The sequence below is a fragment of the Myxine glutinosa genome, chromosome 14 (genome assembly GCF_964187855.1).
Source record: "Myxine glutinosa chromosome 14, kmMyxGlut1.1, whole genome shotgun sequence".
NCBI classification, from domain to species: Eukaryota; Metazoa; Chordata; class Myxini; order Myxiniformes; family Myxinidae; genus Myxine; species Myxine glutinosa.
Genome location: NC_136274.1, coordinates 21,977,231 through 21,995,085, shown reverse-complemented (window position 1 = coordinate 21,995,085; position 17,855 = coordinate 21,977,231). Strand labels below are relative to the sequence as shown.

General features: G+C 44.3%; 1 protein-coding gene and 1 long non-coding RNA gene across 2 annotated transcripts in view; one reads left to right on the top strand and one right to left on the bottom strand.

The window, feature by feature from the left end:
• CHM (CHM Rab escort protein) overlaps positions 1-17,855 on the bottom strand; it is a 1,037,168-nt gene that overhangs the window by 589,313 nt on the left and 430,000 nt on the right. The window lies entirely within an intron of this gene.
• LOC144888862 (uncharacterized) overlaps positions 13,729-17,855 on the top strand; it is an 80,216-nt gene continuing 76,089 nt past the window's right edge. Inside the window, exon 1 of the long non-coding RNA XR_013621429.1 lies at positions 13,729-13,868. This is a non-coding gene — a long non-coding RNA (uncharacterized LOC144888862). The remainder of the gene's footprint in view (positions 13,869-17,855) is intronic.

Here is a 17,855-nt window from a genome sequence, read left to right as displayed (position 1 = left end):
GATTAAATTAAAACGATTCATCGTAACTGCGATTTGCGAACTTCCGGACAGTGACGACTTCACTTCCGGCAGCCAATCACAGAACGCTTTGTTGCGTAGGCGTGGCCGATGTGAGACGAGCGGAGCTGAGCGCGTTACGAGCTGACCGCCATTACGGTACGTAATTCGATTTCTTATGCGCATTATTTCTCCCAATTCAGTCAGAGCGAAGGGCGGAAGCGAAGAGCGTTGTTTTTTTTGTTTACGGGCGTACGGGCGGGGTAGAGCGTACGGGTAGCGTTTTTTTTTTTTTTTGGCAAGGAACGGGCACCCACGTACGGGCAATGCCCTAGTGACTTCAAATACAGTAGTCTTTACACCACCCCTCAAGACTTGCTCTATTCCTACCATTGATCTTTTTACACTCATTAACCCTCTCTCACCTCTCCCCAACAGTTTTCATGTCACGTTTCTTCCCTCTTCTCTCACCTCCCCATGTTCATTCCTCATTTTCACCCCCCTGTTGTACCTGCATGTTGTCGCGCTCTAAAGTGTGGCGTGTCTCTCTACCCTCCCATCAGTCGCCTCTCTCTTCCACGAAGCAAGCGATTATCATCCTGTTGGTACTGCATAAATATTACAGTGATAAACTGGCATTGGACAAAATTACCCGTGGGCAACATTACAACATGCTCTGTATGACTGATAGGGATGCGTTTCATTCCCCACCGTCCAATAAACGGGTCAAAATATCCTTTTTAAAATGAAATCTGTCGGTAATGGCAGCGACATCCTCCAATCCAGTGATGTCTCCACTTTCATTTCTGACTTTCGACCCTCCACATCCCTGCCCACTCATACATTGTGAGTTGCTGGATGTGCAAATGATTGTTGAGGGGTGAAAGTCAGAAATTCTTCGAAGAAGGGTTAACACCCAAAAATGGCACCTTCTCGTTTCCTCCAACTGTGGTTAACATATCTCACGTCCTGTTCCCTACTGGAGAAAATCGACACTGAATTTCACCCGAAACACTAGTTCTTCATTCTCCGTCCATTGCGACACTTCTGAAATACTGTTTCTCTGCTTATCTTCATTCTTTTGTTCCACATTTCTTTTGTTTGTGCAATTTTGGTTTCTAAATTCAGTTTTGCTCTTCCTGTAAACTTTTGAGATGATAACGCACTGCCATCTCCCTCTTTACCTCCACCACCAAATGTGAAATCCCATATCTGTCTGTTTGTTTGTGTGTTTGTTTGTTTGTCTGTTTGTTTGTGGACAGGATATCTCAAAAAGTTGTGAATGGATTGGGACGAAACTTGGTGAATGAGTTGGCTAGGGAACAATAACAAGCGATTCGATTTTGGTTCAGGTCCGAATCCAGATCCGGCCTATCAGTGGGATACGAAAAGTAAACTGTTGAGCTTGGCGGAGGTATGCTCTCTACCAAGTGCCGTTCAAATTTTTGATTGTGATGCCTCTCCCTATAGGACAGGGCCGGGACAGCTGGGACTTTCAGAATGAAATTTTGCATCAATAATGGGAATTAAAAGTATGCAGAGTTGACATAATTTTCTGACCTTGACCTAATTTTAAGGCCATGACCTAATTATAGACATTTTAACATTTTTCACAGAAACCTGACTAAGGTCTGTCAGATCAGAATGACATTGCCCTCTATACATAACCTACAGTAAGCCATATTTATGCTTAATTTACATCTTACCCCTCCGGATTAAAGGTCAAAGTCAAATGGCGGTCTGAAGGAAACGCGTTTTATGTCATCGCTCAATTTTGCCAATGCAAAATCTCAATGACTGTGATTGCCTTTCCAAAAAGTTCTTATATCATAAGTTTACACAAAAAATGTGCAAAAACAGATCCTTGCAACTACGGAGAGATCAGCCTGCTCCCAATAATCAGCAAGGCCATGGAATCCATCAACGTTTCTGATATCAAATCCTTCCTTTTCTCCAATGGTTTGATCTCTGATCATCAATTTGGATTCAGACCATGCCACTCTACTCTGGACATGCTGCTTCTGCTGTCTCAACAATGCATGGAGGTCCTCAATGCCAAACCGGAAATCAGAGCTGTCTTCCTTGACATCTCTCGTGCCTTCGATACGGTCTGGCATTCCGCCCTGCTCACCAAACTCTCCTCCTATGGTATCCATGGAAACCTCCACGCATGGCTTGCCAACTTCCTTTCTGGTCGCAGTCAACGTGTGGCCCTGAATGGAATTCTTTCATCTCCCCTTCCTGTTCAGGCTGGAGTTCCCCAAGTTAGTGTTCTGGGCCCTGTGCATTTTCTGGTCTTCATCAATGATCTCTCCGACTCTCTGGAAAATCCTCTCTATCTCTTTGCTGATGACTCCACTATCTGCCGCTCCATTTCTCATCCCTCAGATCGGCAGTCTGCAGCCTCCTCACTCTCTGCAGACCTGGACAAAATCACAGACTGGTCAAACAAGTGGAACATGTCTTTCAATCCTGATAAATCTCACACTCTTACGATGTCTCTTCGAAAAGACCGACTGGACAACCCTCCCATCTACTTTCTCAACAATCCTCTCCAAGAAGTTCTGTCACTCAATCTCTTGGGTCTCACAATCTGCCATGATCTTTCTTGGGAAAACCACATTTCCAAGCTGGCCTCCAAAGCCAGTTGCCGTCTCGGAATCCTCCGTCGTGCAAAATCCTTTCTGGGCACTTCTGAGTTCCTCACCACATACAAAGCTTTCATCCGCCGGTCAAAGGAATACTGTTCTCCCCTCTGGGCTTGTGCTCCTGCCTCACACCTAGCCTGGCTTCACGCGGTTGAAACCAAAGCTTTCAGAATTATTTGAATCTTCCACAAGATGAAGCTGATTCTGAGGGTCTTTCTCTCTCTCACCACAGGCAGGTTGGTGGTCTTTCTGTCTTCCACCGACTCCTCTCCGGCCTTGCTCCCCCTGCTATGTCTGTGCTCTGTCCCCCAAATATTCCTGCAGGACGCACAAGATCTGCCAGCAACCCTCTTCTGGTGAAACTGCCAAAATCAAGACTCTCTGCTCACCTTCACTCTTTCATTACGCTTTTCTCTCGCCTCTGGAGCAAATTCTCCCTCACTCTCTTCAATCCGTTTCCTCCCTCCAGGTCTTTAAAACAGCTGTTCACCACCATCTCTTATCTTCCCCCATCCAAAACCTTGATCTTTTCTACCCCCATTAAAACACTCCAAATCCACCTCTTTCAACCCCCAACTTCCTTCCTGAAATTCCTAGAAGTGTTCATTTACTTTATACCGTGTACCCTTCCTCCCCCAGCCCTCCCCCTTCCACAGATCTACCGACATCCCTGTTCTCTACTGTTGTGTGCTTCCATCTCCCCCTCTTGTCTCCCACTCCCTTCATTGTATGTTTTTATGTGTCTTCGCATGTTTTCATGTTCAATGTGTTAGCTCTTACACGAGCCTCGATTAAGGATACAAAAATGAAATGAAAGTGTACCTGCACTGAAGTTGTGCACCTGATATTTAATTGGTGTCCTTGACCTCCTTTTTCTGATTGTGACCTAATTAACAAAAAACACATTTTTGATCATAACTTGAATATTTTTTCTTCGATTTTCATGACGTTGCGTTTTTAGGCCTTTGCCCCCGAAGGTGGCCGGAGGCATTATGTTTTCGGGTTGTCCGTCCGTCTGCACGACCTAAACCTAATTTTTCTCAGCAACCATATGTCCGATTGAGACAAAACTCTCAGGATCGGAGTGGCACCCATGCAGAATGTTTTTGTGATAATTGTGACATCATACGTCACGTGGTATGGCAGCCATCTTGATTTAAATGCAACTAATTAAAAAATATTTCTCGGACACCGCTGAATGGAAAAATTTTAACTTGGCACATTGTCAAGTACTCCCAATGGGGAACAAAAGCATGATAATGATGACATCATAGGTGAAGTGGTATACCAGCCAAACATGTTTTAATCGAATTCCTTATCCTAAAAATCTTAAATTGCATGCACATGATTCATGACCCATTTGTATTGAAATATTAAATTTATGACATCATAAGTCACATGGTTTGGCAGCCATATTGGATTTAACCTAAAACCTTAAAAAAAAATCTTCTCCCAAACCACCAAATCGATTGACTCAAACCTTTACGTGTGTACTTGACTACGCATGTCGAATAAAAGATGATCACGAAAACATCATTGGTCACATGGTGTGGCAGCCATATTGGATTGAAAGAAAATATTAAATAATTATATCTCTGAAACCGCCCACCCTATCGATGCGAAATTTTACAAATATCATCCAACACCATTGTTGCATTTAGTTTTAAAATGATGATGTCATAGGTCACGCGGTTTGGCAGCAATCTTAGATAGAAAAACGAACCGTATCCGATCAACAGGAAACTTCATAAACGTGATCCCCTACCCATACATATGGAGAGTGCACATTTTTAAAGGTCATATGTCACGTGGTGTGGCAGCCATATTAGCTTGAAAGCCGATATTTAAAAAAATCCCTTCTCTGAAACGACTTCACCGATCGATGTGAAACCTGTCATGGCTGGTGAAGATGTGATACTTGAAAACAGCTGAAGGGATTTAAATCAAACTTGTTTATTTTTAGGACAGTGAACGATGGCATCTACTCATTGTGCAACTATGCGGAGGCATATTGGCGACACTGTCGCATTGCTCTAGTTTGGGTTGATTTTAGATGTGAACACATTTTATTAACTTACACTCTATCCCTAAATGTTGCGATCAAAGGTCAAAGTCATATTGCGATCCGAAAAGAATAGGGCCATCATTGGATCGCAGGTGCCGAGGGAGCCTCACAAATATTAAGGAAATGAACGAACAGGAAAAGAGGAGAGGGAAGAGGGGAAACACTGAAAGCTGCACGTCAGATGGTTGGGTTAAGAAAGGTGAATGGGGGTAATGAAGATCATGGGTAAGGACAACAGATGAGGGTGCATTGCTTTCTTAGAGCCGTGGAGGGAAGAGACAGAACGGCCTATGGAAAGTGGTTCAATCGACGGGAGAAGCGAGGAATAAAAGGGTTGAGGTTTGCAGTCATCCTGGAGTTGGAAGTTTAATCAAGAGAGGGTTATTGGAAGAACGTGTGCAACACTAGATTTGCTTGGGAGCGAATTGAGAGATTGCAGATTGAGAAAGCGGAGGGAGCAATTTTGGAGAATAGACGGTAGGAAACAGAGAGACCACAGACCTCTTTGTGATGTGAGAGCAAGCGACGTTGTGATTCGTCCTCATCAAGTGAGATTCCAATTAGATTGCATAGAATCCACGGGAGCTTGAGAACTTTAGATTCCATAGAATGCAGGAGGCAGATGTGATGCTAGATCACCATCCCATTGCAGAGAGCAGCACCATTTTCAGATATGGACCAAGGCCTTGATGAGTGTTGGTAGCTCTGACTTTCCAAGGAAAGACTTGGATCGACAGAGGGTGACCAGTCTGCGGATGCCTTTTGAGGCCATCTCTGCTATGTGGTTGGCCCAGAGTAGAACATGGTTAATGGTGAAACCTCGGAGTTCAAGAGACTGAACCTCTTCCAGTGAATGGCCAAGGAAACAGATAGGTGGTTTCAAATCGATCTGAGATCCTCATCAATCTAAGATCTTTATATTCCAATCGACCTTTCCCATGCGATATTCCGTACCATCGTTTTCCGTCCTAATCTCCTATATAATTGTGTTAGATGTCGTGGTTGTCTCTGTCTCTTGTTGACCTTTCTGCTTGTCGTCATATGCTCCTTGATCTTCCTGAAAGGTCAACAATGGCCGGGGCATATGATAAAGTGTACACCCTCGACCACCTAATTCTCTTTGCTCACTTGCAGGTAGTTTTTTTTTTGTTTTTTGTATACAAGATCGAGGCTCGTGAAAAGGCAGACAAACCAACACATAAAACATATAACATGGGGAGCGGTAGACAAGATGGGGAGAGAGGGGGAAGGAAACAAACACAACATTTGAGATCAGGGACATCGAGAGATCTGTGGGAGGGAGAAGGCTTTGGGCGGGGGGGGGGGGGGAGAGGCATCGTAAGGGGGGTGGTGGGGTGTGAGAGGTATAAAACATATGGACACTGCAAGGACTTCCAGGAAAGAAGTTCGAATTCCAAACAAAGTGGATCTGGGGTGAATTAGCGGGGGTAGAAAAGATCAAGGTTTTGGATGGGGGAAGATAAGAGATGGTGGTGAACAGCTGTTTTAAAGACCTGGAGGGAGAAGTGGGATTGAAGGGAGTGTGGGAGTTTGTTCCAGAGGCGGGAGAAAAGAGGAGTAAAAGAGTGAAGGTGAGCAGAGAGCCTAGATTTCGGCAGTTTAACCATCAGAGGGTTGCTGGCAGATCTTGTGCGACCTGCAGGAATATTTGGGGGACAAAGCACAGAGAGAGCTGGGGGAGCAAGGCCGGAGAGGAGTCGGTAGAAGACAGAAAGACCACCTACCTGCCTGCAGTGAGTGAGTGAAAGGCCTCGGAGATAGCTTCATCGCGGGAGATTCCAATGATTCTGAAAGCTTTGGTTTCAACAGCGTGAAGCCGAGCGAGGTGTGAGGCAGGAGCACCCGCCCATAGGGGAGAACAGTATTCCATTAAGCTGCGGATGAAAGCCTTGAATGTGGTGAGGAGCTCAGGTGTGCCAAGGAAAGACTTCGCACGACGGAGGATGCCCAGTCGGTGACGAGCTTTGGACGCCAGCTTGGAAATGTGGTTTTCCCAAGAAAGATCATGGCAGATAGTGAGACCCAAAAGCTTGAGCGACAAAACTTCTTGGAGAGGATTGTTATGAAAGTAGATGGGAGGGTTGTCCAGTCGGTCTTTTCGGAGAGACACAGTAAGAGTGTGAGATTTGTCAGGATTGAAAGACATGTTCCACTTGTTTGACCAGTCTGTGATTTTGTCCAGGTCTTCAGAGAGTGAGGAGGCTGCAGACTGCCGATCTGAGGGAAGAGGAATGGAGCGGCAGAGAGTGGAGTCATCAGCAAAGAGATAGAGAGGATTTTCCAGCGAATCGGAGAGATCATTGATAAAGACCAGAAAAAGCACAAGGCCCAGAACACTAACTCCAGCCTGAACAGGAAGGGGAGATGAGAGAAATCCATTCAGGGCCACACGTTGACTATGACCAGAGAGGAAGTCCGCAAGCCAAGCGTGGAGATTTCCATGGATACCATAGGAGGAGAGTTTGGTGAGCAGAGCTGGGTGCCAGACCGGATCGAAGGCACGTCATATGTCAAGGGAGACAGCTCTGATTTCCTGTTTGGCATTGAGGACCTCCATCCATTGTTGAGACAGCAGAAGCAGCATGTCCAGAGTAGAATGACCTTGTCTGAATCCAAATTGATGATCAGAGATCAAGCCATTGGAGAAGAGGGAGGATTTGATATCCGAAGCAATGATGGATTCCATGACTTTGCTGATAATTGGGAGCAGGCTGATTGGTCTGTAGTTGCAAGGATCTGTTTTTGCACATTTTTTGTGTAAAGCGGTAATGTTTGCTGATTTCCAGGATGCTGGCAGATGACCTTGAGCAAAAGAGAGGGTGAAAAGAACAGAGAGAGGGTGAGATAGAGCAGCAGAGCAGGATTTTAGGACCCGTGGGCTGATGCCGTTTGGTCCAGTTGCAGAATCAGAGTCGAGGTTTGACAAAAACTTCTCCACCTTGTCAGGAGAGAAGGACACAGAGTCCATGAGCAGTTGGGTTCGACTGGGTAAGGTGGGGACAGAGAGAGATTGGTTTCGGACACAAGATTTTGAGGCAAACACAGAGTTGAGGCATTCGGCTTTGTCACGTGCGGTGTCAACTGTGTAGCCATTTGAGGTAAGGGAGGGGATGGAGGAGGAACAAACACCAGAAACGGATTTGACCAGACACCACCAGGATTTGGAGGAAGGAGACAGGTTTGAGAGTTCAATCTTGAGTGTGGAGAGATAGTGCTTCCTGGCACTCCTGAGGGTAGACACACACTTGTTCCGAGCTTGGTGGAAGGAACAGAGATTGCCTTCAGTTGATTTAGCCTTCCAAGAGGCAAGGGCAAGTTGTTTCAGGGCAACTGTCTCACCACAAGATTCAGTGTACCATGGATGGGAGGAAGGGTAAGACAACTGAAGACGAGATGGGATAAATCTGTGCATGAGAGAGAGCAGTTTGCTTTGGAAGAATTCCCAGGAAGAATTGATGTCAGAGGCAGTAAAGATGGGAGACCAGTCCAGATGATTGATGGCTGCTTGCAGACCGTGCCAGTCGGCCTGAGTGAAATGCCAGACTCGTCGACACTGAGGAGGCTCTCTGAGAATGTCCAGAGAGATGTCCACTTTAACAAGCACATGATCAGAAGAACCGATTGGAGCAGAAGAAGAGCAGCAGACATTTGCAGGGAAGTTTGTCACAACTAAGTCTCGAAGAGAAGATACTCCATTGGCTGAGATCCGGGTCTGGAAATTGACAGATCGTGTCAATCCCAGTGAGTCACAGAAGTCCTTTGCTGAGGTGCCATGACTGGTGAGAGAGGAACCCACACCCAGCCAGCTGGCATGATAACAGTTGAAGTCGCCACATATGAGGAAGAGAGAGTTGGGATGAGTGGATAGAAGTTGGTCCATGTTGTCAGACAGTGAAATGTAAATGGAGTCATCACTGTTTGGAGGACGGTACAGAACACATATGAACAAAAGGTGGGAGCGGACAGGAAGCCGTAGCCAGAGGTACTCCTGGGGGTGGGGTTGAGAGAGGGCAGAGCAAGGAGAGTGAGGAAGAGAGTTTTTGATAAAGATAGCCACCCCACCACCAGGACGAGGCTCAGGTCTATCATACCGGAGGAGGGAGTAATCAGGAAGAGATATTAAGGAATCAGAGACATCTTGAAGGAGGAAAGTTTCTGTTAAGCAGATCAAGTCTGGATTGTCAGAAGCAACCTGTATGGAGAGATCAGTCAGGTTTAGTGAAGGCCCCGGATGTTTGAGGTCCATACCGTTCATGAAGAGAGAGGGGAGCATCGGGTACAGGACAGGAGAGGAGAGGGGTCGGGTAAGATGAAGGATGAGAGGGGGAGGTAGGGAGAGCAGTTGATAGTGTGTCAGAGATTACAGAAGAGTTACAAGAAAGGGAAGGATGAGGAGGACGAAAGGTTTGATGGTGATAGGATGAGGCACAGTGAGGGGTTGTTTGAGGGGGGTGGGGCATAGGAAAGTAGAAGGTTGGGGGAGGTGGAGGTATGAGATAGAAGGGAGACAAAGTGGGGAGGAGGCGGCTTTGAGGAGGAGGGGGAGGAGGGAGAATTGTAGAGGAATGGTATGGGGGGAGATTTGAAGGGGAGGGGTTGGGGGGCGTTTTTTGAAGGGGAGGGGTGAGGGGGGAGTTTAGGAGTGGAGGGGCAAGGGGGGAGTTTAGGAGTGTATGGGGCAAGGGGGGGGGGGATTTGGAGGGGAGGGGCAAGAGGGGAGTTTAGAAAGTGGATGATTAATGAAAGACGAACATTGATAACAAATTGGGTTTATTGTGATTTTCAAGTTAGCAATCCGATTAAGAACGATGGAGGAGGAGTGGAATGAATGTGAACTTAGAACATGTAGTCAGGGAGACGTATAAGAGATTGAATTTATTTTTTTTGAAGTGGAATGAGTTGGAGAGGAAATTTTAAAAAGCCTTTTAAATAGGAAGAAAAACAGCGTGTTGTAATACACCACTGAATAAAACACTGCAGGGGAAATTTTAAACATATTTAAATAATATTTAAACAGAACCATGAAGAACAATCTTATGTTCACAAAATACCAACAGGGAGAGGGCCCTAGAGGGACAACCATGAGTCACGTGAACAGGGCAAAAGGTGGATGGCAAGGAGATAATGGGGGTGGGGCGAACAGCACACGTGGACAGAAGTACACGATGAGACAACAGCACACGTGGAGAAAGGAAAATAAATGTTTTTGGTTTTTTTGGGAGGAGTGGGGGGGGGGGGGATTTAAAACGTTAGACAAAGAGTATTTTATGTTCGAGGTAGAAGGGAAAAATCTAAGACCAAGCAAAACACGAAGTAGGGAACTTTAGTTAACAACCACCGACGGGGGTAGCCTCAGGGTACAAGGCCGCACACGCGGAGCAAATAGAACACGATTAATTAATTACGAGTTACAGGAAATTCAAACCAAAACTAACTATAAACAAACATTAACGCATTGACGATAAAATAACGAGTTGAAATTTGACAAACACACGAATGGAAAAATAACTTCACTTTGGATGCCCGGAGAGAACCAAGCCTCAAGGTAGGAAGCTTCAACAACGAGGCCTCGCGGCACGAAATACTCGACTATTTTATACAGGTATGAAAGATTAACATCGAGAATCTTTCGAGGGACACACTATAGGTACACACACATAAGATAAATACAGTTTCGACAAAAATACAATTATTGTGAACAATTACTTAACTTCGAGCGTGAGTGAAGATCGTGGAACAGCTTCGAAAAACCGTGACCGCCCGACAAGATCTCGCGAGATCTCCAAGTTGGCATTTTGCATTTCTATTTGGCATTTCTAGATCTAGTTGGCATTTTGCCCGCAATTATCTTACTTTTCCTTCAGTCTTTTCCTCTGTTAATCAATATTTTTATTACTTGCAAAATCGAAGATTTCTCAAGTATACTGGTTGGTCTTGTGCATTATTCTGTCTGTCTGTCTCTATGTCATTTGCCAGTCTGCGGCTGCCATGGACCAAGGCCACATACATCACATCTGCCTCCTGGTCACAATTTTAAACCGATATTCATGAAACTTCACCAGATGGTAGAGTTGGTCAAAAGGAAAAAGGCTATTAATTGTGAGGTCAAAGGTCAAAGGTCATGTTGAGATCGAATTTCTAAAATTGTCATTTTTCATCCGATTGACTTGGAAATTGAACAGCATTTGCATAATGAGTCACTAAATTGGGAAACCAACTATTTGAGGTCAAAAGGTCAAAGGTCAACAAAAGGTAAACTTCTACAATCATCACTTTTCATCCTATTAACTAGAGAATTAAACAGCAATTACAAAGTGCATCATTGAATTGGGAAGCCAACATTTTTTGAGGTCAAAAGGTCAAAGGTCACTCAAGGTCAAACTTCTAATACCATCAATTTTCATCTGAAAATTCATAAATTTTAACCCGATTGAGATCTTTAACATCATTAACATCTTTGATTATGATGGTCAATTTTAATCTTAATGAAATGGACAATTTCATGTATCCATGGCAACCTTTTTGGGGGGGAGGGGTGGATTTTGCAAGTATCGTGCTCTGCATGACGTCTTCTTGTTTTAAATTATTCATGAATACAACATTTTAAAGGGAGTCAACTGCAATGTACTGTAAGTGCTGCCATACACATCTCTGGGGGATTTAACGGAGGGTTAATCCCACCAGTACAGAGTAAAACAATACAAACCAGTACAAACCAGCTTAATCCGGTTCGACCATCAAGACGCAGACTCCTATGGATGAGGGAGCTGATCTCCATACATGATGGTGTCGCACACGCAGCACCTGCAGCTCTTGCCACACCACCTCTGGCTACCTATATATATACCTCATTGCCCAGTGACTCCCCCGATTTAGGTGGACACTAAATTGCCCAGTGATTTAGGTGGACACTAAATTGGACACTAAATTTAGTGGACACTAAAGTGGACACACACTAAAGTGGACACACACTAAAGTGGACACACACGAAAGTGGACACACACTAAAGTAGAATGATCGTTTTAAGGCCATTTTCCCCGCTAGAGCGGGGGTTAGCCTTGCGGGCCCCATGACAATCATGGTTCCCTGTTTGAGGCAATGTTTTTATGGCCGGGTGCCCTTCCTGACGCCAACCCTTCGTCGCCTCTTACGTCGTCGTCTTACACACACTAAAGTAGACACACACTAAAGTAGACACACACACTAAAGTGGACACACACACACTAAAGTGGACACACATTAAAGTGGACACACACACTAAAGTAGACACACACACTAAAGTGGACACACACACTAAAGTGGACACACACACTAAAGTGGACACTAAAGTGGACACTAAAGTGGACACTAAAGTGGACACACACACTAAAGTAGACACACACACTAAAGTGGACACACACTAAAGTGGACACTAAAGTGGACACACACTAAAGTGGACACTAAATTTAGGTGGACACTCGATTTAGAGGGACACTAAATTGCCCAGTGATTCACTCATTGCCCAGTGACTCCCTCGATTTAGGTGGACACTGGAACCTTTCATTTGACCTCAGCATGAATCGCTGCTGGATACGAGACATTCGTCCGTCTGTCACGTGATGTTGAAAAAAAAGAAAAATCTTAATTACATCTCAGCAAAGTTCAGAGTTCGTCTCCAAGCAATGACAACGTTCCCCACACCATTAGTGGTACACACCCCTGCATTTCGCCGTCACAATAATTCATTACACACAAGTGTACACGGTATTATATACTATACTACACACACCGCAGCATGTAAGAAAGTTTTCCAATTGCCATTTGTTCCGTAAATTCAGCAATACCGGGTTTTTTTCCAGGTTATGTCTTCTCATTACACAGCAGACACTTTGTTCGGTCATTGCTTTTTAGCGTCGGTAGGGGCATTGTGGTTGTGGTTTAACAGGGGGAATAAGACAACGTCACTGGTCCACCACAAACTTTCTCTTCTGTGCTGTCTCTGCATCAATGACTTTAAAAAAAAAACGTTCAAAAACTTTTCATCAAATTAAGAGGAGATGTTGAAAAAGTAGAGCAAACACCTTCGCCAGGCTGAACCGTTTATGTTTTGTATCCCACTGATAGGCCGGATCTGGATTCGGACCTGAAACAAATCGAATCACTTGTTTTTGTCACCGACCCAACTCATCCACCAAGTTTAATCATAACATTTTGAAAACTTTTTTTCATAAAACATAAATAACATAACATAACATCATTTCCAAAACATTTTGAAATATCATGTTTTATATCGTTTTTGGCCCGATCTCCCAATGGTGAAGAATCACTTAAAAATTTAATAATTATCGTATCCGAATCCAGATTCAGATCTTCAGCAAATTCGAATAATTTCGTCCTTGTCACACGCCCAACCTCTCCACCAAGTTTCGTCTAAATCCGTCCACAACTTTTTGAGATATCTTGTTCACAGACAGACAGACAAACAGACAGACGACAGACAGACAGGGGTGAAAACATAACCTCCATCCACCTTCGGTGGCGGAGTTAATAAGTAAAAAGATGACTATTATTAGTTGAACGAAGTACATGGGGATTTGCAGCTGTGATCTCAACATCAAAACCCAACCAGTACAGTTAGGGAACGACGACCAGGCGGACTCACAGACACTGAACAGAAGTTACACAAAAGTAAAGATAGGAGTGATGCGACAGTTCTACTTTTCTGTTTTACCAAAACTCGCTTCTTACTCGACAACTACCAACTACATTATTGCATCAGAGTCATTTTCATTCACCATAAGTAATCAAAGTGTTTCATCCCCCAGCTGACATTTTTTGATGAACTAGGCTCAGCATCAGCTTTGGGCATCAACGACGAGTACATGTTTGCTTGCTAGGTGAGTGTCAAGAAGCTTGTGGGAAGACCATGACCATACAGGAAACACACTCCTAATAGGGGAAGCAGATGGCAACTTGGGTTCTAGACAGGCTTGTGCAACTCTGAGCAAGCACTTCCTTATACATTTGGGTTTTTGGTTACGACCAACAGCTTTGTTGGACCTACTGCCTATAGTTAGCTGATCGTTGGACGGTTGGAGAACTTATCTGTGATTTCTGCAAACGGGTCTCCTGCGCTATTATCTCATCAGCAACTACTGGTAAGGAGTCAAAATAAGAAAGGGGGGGGGGGGGGAGATAAAAATGACAGTGGGATGGAATACTGAGAATGTTTGTGTTTGGGAATTTGCCATTAACATATTGAAATATTCTCGAACCTGATATAAAGGATAGATAGCTCTTGCAATCCACTAAGGAATCTTACAGAAAGCTTTGTCGTCCTCCTGCATCTTAAAATGAAGGTGTTTTCGTATTCGGACAATTTAATAAGGAAAAGATTCAGGCCCACCCACCCTGTCCCAAACTTCAAGCCGAACCCGAGTTCGGTACAAATTAATTTTTTAAGATCTCATTTCACAAGTACAAGGGACCTTTGGAAAATGTACGATATATTAATTTATTAATCGAGACGTGATAACAAAATCAATCATTGCAATATGAAACCAATAGCACTTTCAAGGAATGAACTCTTAAGGATATAACAACTTATGATAATAATAAAAATCAAATCTGTCTTTACGTATATCATCAATAATAATGAGTGTGACCCCCTTTTGCCTTGAGAACTCCGTCAACTCAATTTTGGGATTGATTTAATTAGTTTTTATGGATTATGTGTGAGTCAATCTTTGCCCAATAGTCTTGTATTGCACTCCAGAGCATAGTCAGACTGCTCACATAAATTTTTATCTTTCTCTCAAATGTATTAAACCTTCATTTTTTTTCTTTTAAGACAAAGTGTCAGTCAATAAAAACTATAACTAGAACAGCACTCGGTAGAGCGCATAACTCCACTAGGCTGAAGAGTTTACGTTTTGTATCCGATTGATCTGGATCTGGATCCGACATGAACTAAAATGTAAACATATTGTTCTTGTCACCTAAACAACTCATCCACCTAGTTTTGTCATAATCAGTCCACAACTTTTTGAAATCTTGTTCTCCTCCTCTTCCCTGTATAAGGTGTGAGGTCTATACTTTTTGAAATAACATGTTATATATTGTTTTTGCTCCTGTAACTAAATGGTAAAGAGCCAATTAAAAATTAAAGAAATTATTGTATCCAGATTCATATCCGGATTTTCATCTGAATCGATTGGATTCGATTTTGTCCTTATCTCTCAATGGTGAAGAATCACTAACAAATTCTCATATCCATGTTCAAATCTTCACAAAAATAGAATCATTTCGTCCGTGTCACGCATTCAACCTCTCCACTAAGTTTCGTTCGGATCCGTCGACATTTTTTTTGGATATCGCGCTATATATCGTTTTTGTCCCTATCTCTCATTAGTGAAGAATCACTTAAAAATGGTAATATCCGGATATAGATCTTCACCAAAATGGAATTGATCAGTCCTTGTCACACATTCAACCTCTCCACGAAATTTCGTCCGAATCCGTCCACAACTTTTTTAGATATCGCGCTATATATCATTTTTGTCCCTATCTCTCAGTGGTGAAGACTCATTTAATAATTCCAGTACAATCTCAGGATCCAGATCCGGGTCTGCACTGAAAATCTAATTAATTCATCCTTCTCACATACCCAACATTTCCACCAAATTTTGTCCGAATACGTGCGTAACTTTTTGAGATATCCTACGAACAGACAGGGGTGAAAAGTGAAAGCATAACCTCCACCACCATTGTTTTTGAATGAGCTTTCAGTGCATATTTATATCGTGTATTGTGTAAAGTTTTGAAATTATTGGGAATGTGGGGAAAAATGGGCAGTTACGTTTTGGGGTAAATTGTTTCTGACCATTATCCAATGTTTTAAATGCTAAGATTGCTTTCATAAAATTCAGTCTATTAAGAACGATATAACTTCTAATGAGACCAACAGTGGCAACCAATCACGGTCAAAATTGTAACCAAAAAAATATGGACCAGTCGGCCATTTTGCACACCGAGTTGGGTAAAATGGTCAGCACGGGGTAAAATGGCCAGCACGGGGTAAAATGGCCAGCACGGGGTAAAATGGCCAGCACGGGGTAAAATGGCCAGCACGGGGTAAAATGGCCAGCACGGGGTAAAATGGCCAGCACGGGGTAAAATGGCCAGCACGGGGTAAAATGGCCAGCACGGGGTAAAATGGCCAGCACGGGGTAAAATGGCCAGCACGGGGTAAAATGGCCAGCACGGGGTAAAATGGCCAGCACGGGGTAAAATGGCCAGCACGGGGTAAAATGGCCAGCACGGGGTAAAATGGCCAGCACGGGGTAAAATGGCCAGCACGGGGTAAAATGGCCAGCACGGGGTAAAATGGCCAGCATGGGGTAAAATGGCCAGCACGGGGTAAAATGGCCAGCACGGAGTAAAATGGCCAGCACTGGGTAAAATGGCCAGCATGGAGTAAAATGGCCAGCACGGAGTAAAATGGCCAGCACGGGGTAAAATGGCCAGCACGGGGTAAAATGGCCAGCACGGGGTAAAATGGCCAGCACGGGGTAAAATGGCCAGCACGGGGTAAAATGGCCAGCACGGGGTAAAATGGTCAACACGGGGTAAAATGGCCAGCACGGAGTAAAATGGCCAGCGCGGGGTGAAATGGCCAGCACGGGGTAAAATGGCCAGCATGGGTTAAATGGTCAGCATGGGGTAAAATGGTCAGCACGGAGTAAAATGGCCAGCACGGAGTAAAATGGCCAGCACGGGGTAAAATGGCCAGCATGGGGTAAAATGGTCAGCACGGGGTAAAATGGCCAGCACGGAGTAAAATGGCCAGCACGGAGTAAAATGATCAGCACGGGGTAAAATGATCAGCACGGGGTAAAATGATCAGCACGGGGTAAAATGATCAGCACGGGGTAAAATGATCAGCACGGGGTAAAATTGTCAGCACGGGGTAAAATTGTCAGCACGGGGTAAAATGGCCAGCACGGGGTAAAATGATACACCTGAATAAACGATTTAAACACAACAAAATTTGAAATTTGATTTCCTTTGTCCGATTTCTTTGTGTCCTTGTGATGTCATTCCAGGCTACAGCGAATTGTTTTGCGACCTTGATATAGCCCACCTCACCCACCATATAACCCACATCACCCACCATATAGCCCACCTCACCCCGTTCTCCGACCTGAAGCGCTGACCCCATAGTTTCAGTACCGGAAGTCCAAGATGGCCGATTTGTTTTTCTGGTATAATCGTGAGGCAATTTCGTCTGTAATTGAAAGAAATATCATGAGAAATGAAGAATGCATGAATATCTGAAAACAATGACAGAATCGGATCATAATTTCATTTTGAAGCATGGAGCAAAATGGCCGAGTCTGCCATTTTGCTCATTGGAAGTGGGCCGGAGCAAGTCAACAGAACAAAATCACACCGACTGGAATCCCTGAGTTGGAGTTCGCTACCGATGCCTCTCATTTCTAGTAATCGTCTCTCTTTCAAAAAATCATCTCCTTTTACGGACAATTCACAAAAAGCAACCATAGCATTGCACTCCTCAAGCACGAACCATGAACCTTTCAAGGTTATTTGTGGTTTTCCCCTCTTCTTCACTCCTTTTTCGTTTTTCGTTCCATTTCTGTTTCATCCCTGGGTGTTGCCCTCCTCTTCTTCTTCTTGCTGTGGTTGAGTTTGTGAGCGCAACTTGCTCGCCGTCTGTGTCCTTCCCCTCCCTCCCTTTGACATCGATCTTCCTCCAAGTGCCCCCAAGTTGTGTCGCTACACCCTAATAACGTTGGTGTGTCGTCGTCCCCCTCCTCCCCCCCTTTCCACGATGTTCTCCCTGTTCTAGTTTCTGGTCCATTCTATGTTCTAGCTCTTCCATGAGCCTCGACTTTGTTTACAGTTTGTTTTGCCTGTTTTCTGGCATGTTTAGTGTACCAACATCGTCGTCATCATTGTCGGAGCTGCCAAAACGGTCTCTTGGCAAGGGTCATTGATGCTGCTGCTTTGGTCATCCAGGTATTTGTAACCTGTTCAGGATGCTGGAGATAGCTCGCATACTCTTCAAGAAGGACACCATAGGGATATTTAACGTCCACCTGTAGCGGTTACCGGTAGCATGACAC